Below are 7,604 nucleotides of genomic sequence, written 5' to 3' on the forward strand. Positions count from 1 at the left end.
AGACTACACATCTTGATGAGGTCACATTTCCATGATGTTGTCCTCTTTGTTCTATGTAATGAGATGAAAAATAAACCCGCAAAATTGCTGAGAATTTGCTCATCATAGCAGAACGTTTGAACAAAGGGTAAAATTTTCGGCATTTCGTTGTGATAAAGCAATAATGAAGTCAACGAAATCTGTAAATAGTAACTTGTTTTAACCCTTTGAGCGCCAAAGTCAATTTTTGTTGCCTTTATAAAATATATCCTTGTCAATTTTTTGAGATTTTACCAAAATTCTGATAAGAAAGTGTAACCAATGAAATGTAATATGCATTTGGTCAAAAATTATCAAAGCAATTTCAGAAAAATTCACAAAACTTAGTAAAATGTTGCAATAAAATTTTGGTGGGAAAAATTACAGTACTCAAAGGGTTAAAATTCTAGCATCCCGCCTTTTTTATTGTATTATGATTAGCTTATTTCATCATTATCACCATCATATATCCACAACTTATGACACTTGGTCTAGCTAGGATTCCATTCTGACAATGGGAGTAAACGACGCTGGCAATTATTTGATTACAACATACTCCTGCCTTGCCACTGTCACCTTCACCAATAGACTAGTATAGAAAAAAGTAAAAAAAAAAAATGGCATCTTTAAGGACATTTAAAAAAATAATATAGTGATTGCCGGAGGAGGGCTATGTCATCATATAAGGACAGTTTTCGCGGTTACGGGTGTCCTGATACCCTAGATCAAGGCGAAGATTGGAAATAGAGGACATATACTGGATATAAATAAAACCACTGGAGGGAATATAGTAAAGTCTTGGTTTAGACTTAAACGTCTCCGAGATATATATAACACGATTGGAACTAATTTGGGATAATTGGATTTTCATATTCTGCAAATTTCTCAAAAAGTGTCAGGTGCCATATAGCTGAATGTTGCGATATCGCAAATTACTCATAAAAACAAGCGTGTAGTATAAAAAGAAAAGGTATGAGATAACATTTGTAGATTAAATCGACATTACTTCACCATCCAATTATTCCAAATTAGTTCCAATCGTGTTATAAACTTCTCATAACCTTTAAGCTAAAGTTGTTACTATAGACTTTGCGAGCTAAATTTTCTAAATTCGATGAGAGACACCTTTTAGGCGCCTTACTCCGTGATATCCTCTTGTTCTGTGTCAGAGGGAAGGACAGGCCGGTGTCCTCCATCGAATGGCAGCCGCAGAGACCACTCAGTCCATTAAATCGGTCTGAGATCCAACAAATCAATAACAGTATATATTATAGCCCAAACATGGGACTATGTGCCCGAGGGTAGGTGACCATTTGCCCGACGTAAGGAGGGCAAATGGTCTCCTGCCCCGACGGTACATAGTCCCTTGTTTGCGCTATAATATTTTTATTACATGTCTCTCTTACATAGTTTTCACTAAAATATTTAGATTTATTGGCAAATGATAATCAAATGCTTTATTTCCTTCTTAGATGAAAACCCGTTAAAATGGAATGATTTTTATCATCGAATGGCGCATTGATATATTTAAACTACTGTTATGCGGTTTATCATTTTTTCCGAAAATTTTCCTAAACTCGAATTTCCTATGCAAAACATGAAATTTCAACATTTTTACATCAAAACGTTGTCAAGTTGAAAATAGTTGCGGTTCACTTTCAGTCCAGTGATGATTATGCGGCCCGCGACGTCACCAACGAGATACCATTGAATCCTATGGAGTGCGTGACGTTCGATATACGTGGCATGTAATAAATAGCCGTGTCAACCTTTTGGGGATTGGTCTTAAAGTTATCAGCAGTAATGGTTGCTATTTATATATCATGGCGCCTGATATTACATCTTCTTCATCAATCTCAAAAAGGGTATGACCTTAAGCTAATATGTCACCATGGTTTTTAGTTAGGGAATACTGCCCCCCCCCCCCCGTTTTGCAAGTTACCCACCCATACTCTACTTGAAGTCAATTTAAAAGTACTCGATCCAATGTTGTGATTTAAAAATCATGGTAACTACTCTTAAAGCCGCAAAGCTTACAACGATACTCCTAAAAACTGACTAATATATCTCGGGGATATAACCTTTAGCGTTAATATTTACACATTTATTAGAACACATCTGCGCAGACGTCTAGCCGTACCCTAAGAGCGCCAAACCAACAAACATACATCAAACTTACAGCATCGACGACCATAATACGGATCTCAATGTTTAGCCTACAAGGAAAACGTTTCTGTCTATTTGCTGCTGGTCTGTGTGTCATCGTTACAACTATTCTCATATATGTGGTAAAGTTAGAAAGTTGGTCGTACAGGCAAAAGCCTTTCAAGGCGAAAAGTAGGTATCATTTTGTACAGTTCAACAGAACACAGTTAGCCCTCACTCCAGCTTCTTCATATCTCAATGTTCTAACTATCAAGCCAGCGATAGATGAGAGTAGACTTCTAAAGTCCCAGTGCCCTGAAAAGAGAATAACGTCAACCATATGTCGTGAAAAATACAGACTGCTCCGGGATTGTCCACCAACATTACCACATGGAAGGACACCTTTGAGAAATTTTTACCTGGCGTTGGAGAACACGTCCCAGAAGTCCGAACACGTTGACACAAGTGATTCGTTGTCTCAGCTTGCAAGGTATCGTAACGCTAGCATAGGATTCGTCCATATTCCAAAATCAGGTGCATGCAGCCAACGGAGCTATTCATCGAAAAAGTAACTTTCCTTATTCCATAAGCAATGAGACCCTGCAAGTGGCAGGAGCAATTTTTGAGGGCAGGGGAAATTTTAATTTAGCTAGGGCAGGGGACATGTTTTTAGGTGGTAGGGGAGCAAATTTTAGGTTATTTTGTAGGGCAGGGCGGATATCGGTTGATTGTCCTGGGGACAGGGCTTGGCGGAAAACTTTTTGAGGGGAATTGTTTCCAGGGCAGGGGAAATTGGCAAGTTGGTTTTCGCCACAGGGCGAGGGAGCTTCAAAAATTCACAGTGGGGAGGGGAAACAGGCAAAAATAAGTGGGGAGTGGGTAAAAATGAAGTTTGAGTGTGGGAGGGTAAGTCGAAAAATGTTCTGTGGGAGGGCAAATTATGAACAGCTAGTTAATTACCCTCTTGACTTAAAATTAGTCAATTCACATTATTTGTCATGCACAATATATCTTATCATAGTAAGGACCTTTTTAAAAGTGCATTGTTCGTTGGCTGCACCTGCAAAATGTGGAGGCACCTCGGTGGAGGATTTGCTGAAAAAGAAATTACCATGGTTCAACAAAAAGGAAAGAAAAGGAAATATTAATTATATAGCTCGCTGTGCTGACTTTGAAAGAAAAACTCTTGATGGAGGGGTAAGCAACGACAGGAATATGTATTTGGCCAAAAGAAGCTTTGGTATTCACAAGTACGTATATCCCCATCGTGAGTTCTTGTACTTAGTATTGTTCAGAAACCCAATAACTCGGGTAATCTCCACTTACTACTACCTCAAAAAACACAACTGCTTCGAGAAAAAATATGTTTGTAAATCATTTCTACTGCCGAGCGAAGATTTAGGAGACTTCCTGCGAAAAATCCGGAACAAAGCTTGGGTGCTTTTTGACAACTATGCTACCAGACTAATGCTATTTGGGGAGTTCCCGGATGTCGACGCTCATCACGAAGACTGTTGCGGAGCCGAACCGACGACAAACTCTTCTGTTGTAGACATTGAGGAAAAACACTACCTGCAGGCTAGGGAAAATCTTGTGAACTTGATGGGGTATGTAGGAATCCTGGAGGACTGGGGTCCATCACAAGAAATGCTGTCATATGTACTGAATATTCCATATGTCAAGGAGGTTCATGTAAACGCAAACTCACACAAATCTTACTTGTCCGATTTTGAAATGAATGAAATAAGGAGACGAAACGTGTGGGATTTAAAACTGTATGAAGACGCGAAGAAGATTTATGGACGACAAAAGGCTACCTATTCAAAAATGATAGGGTCGTTTTAGTTCAAAATTAGCAGGGGGGAGGGAGAGCACAAGAGTATGGGGAAGTGCTAGAAGGATCTAGAGCGTTGCTCAGAGAACAGAACCGCCTAACCAAAGGTGACGTCAGGAGTAGGATATTTATGTCCAAAAAGTTAAATATTAATAGTCTCCAGTCGGCTTTTAATACTGAATATTTCAATTTACCATCATTTTATCAACCATTAAATCTGGTTTGGTACGGTATTGTGACAAAGTTTATGAAACTAGTGGGGTCAATCAAATGTGGATATTAAAGAACTCCAAAGAATTGTTACATATTTTACAAAATAACAAAAACATGCACAATTCAATCCACACATTTGATTTTTCAACGTTGTACACAACCATCCCACATAACAAACTTAAAGACAGGCTATCATCTCTCGTGAAGAAAGCCTTCTTTTACAAGAATGGTAGTCGTAGGTATGAATACGTTGCCATCACTATTTCACCAAAAACAGCGATGCCAAACTCAAATACAGTAATGTTGAGGTGTTTCAAATGGTATATCTCCTAATTGACAACATATTTATCAAGTTTGATGGCATGACATTCAGGCAAACCATAGACATTCCTATGGGCACAAACTGCGCCCCACTAATTGCAGACTAATTGCAGACTTATTTTTGTATTCGTATGAAGCAGAGTTCATACAATCACTTCAGAAATCTGGGTGTAAAAGGATTGCCAAGCGATTTAACAACACCCACAGATATATCGATGATCTCATCAGTTTAAACAATCCTGGTATATCCAATTATCTACACCACATCTACCCAGATGATTTAGAAATAAAAGAAACAACTGAAAGTGTGGACTCGGCTTCATACCTAGACGTATTGTTTGAAATTAGACAAAATACACTATATACTAAGCTGTATGACAAAAGAGACGATTTTAATTTTGAAATCATAAACTTTCCCTTTTTGTCGAGCAATATACCATCATCTCCAGCTTATGGTGTGTATATTTCACAACTCCTTAGATACAGTAGAGCATGCAATTCATATGAAGACTTTCGGATTAGACACAGCCTATTAGCTCAAAAGTTAGTGAGGCAAGGATTCTCAGAAAGTAGATTAGTGAAATCATTTAAGAAGTTCTACGGTAGATACGGAGATGTTGTAACAAAATATGACCTGTCCGTTACTCAAATGATGACTGAAAGCATACCAAATTTTGACTCACAAAAGTAATTTGGTGAATTCACCAAATAACAATGGATTTGTCGCTTTGGGTCAATCTTGACGGGTGCAGCTAGCTGGCAGGGTACGCTTACCCATTCCGGACACCTGGTACCACCACTATTTTGTGGTTCAAGATGACCCCATTGCCTTTGTCATTTTCAATATGTTCCTTGGACCTGGTAAATTTCTTAGTTACATTGAATGATAACGATTATTGGACCTGATTTGATGTCTATATAATATTTAATTTGTTTAAGACCACTTTGATTATTGACTTACAGATTGATATATAGGTGCAACACGTAGGACAAAACGCGTTGATCATTTTTAAACACCTAACATTTCTTCGGTTGACTATACCGGAGGGTCCAAATATTTTTCTACTACAGATTTGACTTTGCTTTGTGTATCAGTACGTGTTTGTTGTCTATAAGTGTTGTGCTGTTTGTGTTTGTTATGTCGCGTTTGTTACAATGGAATTTATGACTATGATTGTAGATTATGGCTAGGTACTATGTGATGAACTACTGACACTCTAACACGCATCACCTATTAGCTTTTTAATCAAATAAAAAATCCGTTCTAAAATCGAGTTCTAAATTCGAGCTTATGTGGGGAGTTTAAAACAGTGTCTTGATGTAGAACAACTGCTTACCGGACAATTGCCACCCGCTAGTCTATTTTGTAAGGAAGAAGACATCAAATAAAACGAAACAGGTCACATGTAACGAAGTTGAGCAACACTCTTAACTACATTCACTAATGTAATGTTTATATTAAGACTGCAACTTGTGGGCAAGTTTAGTCATAAGAAAACGCACAAAACGGACCTTGGCACTTTCAGCTCCTACTGCATTCACAAATGTTTAAAAATTGGAAGTTGACTTAGTTGTGGGCATTCCCCTTAGAAGGCTAGAATAAAGTAGTATTTGACTCGAAAGTGAGAGACTTAAACTTTTGCTCAAACTTTCCTCAAGGGGGCGGGTGGTCACCGTGTAACTTTGAGTACTCAAGAAACAAATAACCGAAGATTTACCGTTATTTAAAATTCAAAATGGCGGTTCTTCCAGAGTTAACTCTATGGGGAATATCTGGGAGGGTGAAAAGCTTACTTACACCAAGAACTTTAAAACGAAGCCCCACAATAGATCAGAAAAGAATTGTAAAAGTTTAAGAGTCTGTATAAATGTCCCAGAGGCGCGACCTACCTTGATAAGATGTTTTGTGTCCAGCACAAGCTGCACTATGCTCTGGCTGCAGAATCCTGGTAAATCATTTATTGCGGAGGCCGGGCAGACTTTTGAGTGGCCACATTCTGCCTATAGTCCTTGGTTCAGCGATCAAAGGGACTGAAGGCAGGCTGCTCATCATAATGCGATCATATTTATTATTATATTACTCATATAGGGGAGGCCGTGCACTCCATAGGATTCAATGATAACTTGTTTATGACGCCGCAGGGCGCATAGCCATCACTTGACTAAAGTGAACCGAAACTATTTTCAACTTGAGAACTTTGGGATTTAAAAATTATAAAATGGCATGTTTTACATAGGAAATACCATTTTTACAAAATAACGCGAAAAAGCAATAAATCGGTAAAAGGTGATTTAAATATATTAATGCACATTCGATGCTAAAAATCGTTCTATTTTTTGAAATCAAATTTTCGTCTAACGTGGAAATAAAGCATACATGATTGCTATTTGTATCTAGACGCAAAAATTTGGAATAAAAACGATGTAAGAGAGGCATGCATGTATAAAAAAATAACCAAAACAAGGGACTATGTACCTTAGAGGCAGGAGACTATTTGACCTTACGTCAGGCAAACAGTCACCGACCCTCGGGTATATAGTCCCATGTTAAGGCAGTAATATATACAAATATATCTTCCATTAGTTCTATGTCATGAAATGAAACAAGAAAGGCAAAAGTTGGTGTGAATTAACTGGTACTACCTGCTCTTCATAACGAAAATCTGTAAACAATTGACAACATGTACTTGTGATAAAGCAATAATGAAGCCAGCGAACAACTGTAATAATGAACAGCTTATATTCTCCTTCAATCATTATGGCAATAAAAGTTGCCGGAACTATTTGATGACGTCACATCAATGTCACCAATGTCAGTGCCAATTAACCTTCACCAAGACGCCATGCAGAAAATAATAAAAAAATCTGCATCTCAGGGACAGTTTAAAAAATAATATCGCTGGGGGGTTGTCTTACAAGGGCTGTTTTCCTAATAAACCAAGAAGCTTTTAAGGATCTGGATAGAGAATATATACTAGGTGAATAAAATTCACTGGAGGAAATATGGCTTGTTTTGATGTATTCGTGATTTTAGAATTAGATTTCTTGTAACTTTTATGCAAAACTTCTTTTT

Source organism: Ptychodera flava, unplaced genomic scaffold, assembly GCF_041260155.1.
Source record: "Ptychodera flava strain L36383 unplaced genomic scaffold, AS_Pfla_20210202 Scaffold_44__1_contigs__length_1314385_pilon, whole genome shotgun sequence".
Taxonomy (NCBI): domain Eukaryota; kingdom Metazoa; phylum Hemichordata; class Enteropneusta; family Ptychoderidae; genus Ptychodera; species Ptychodera flava.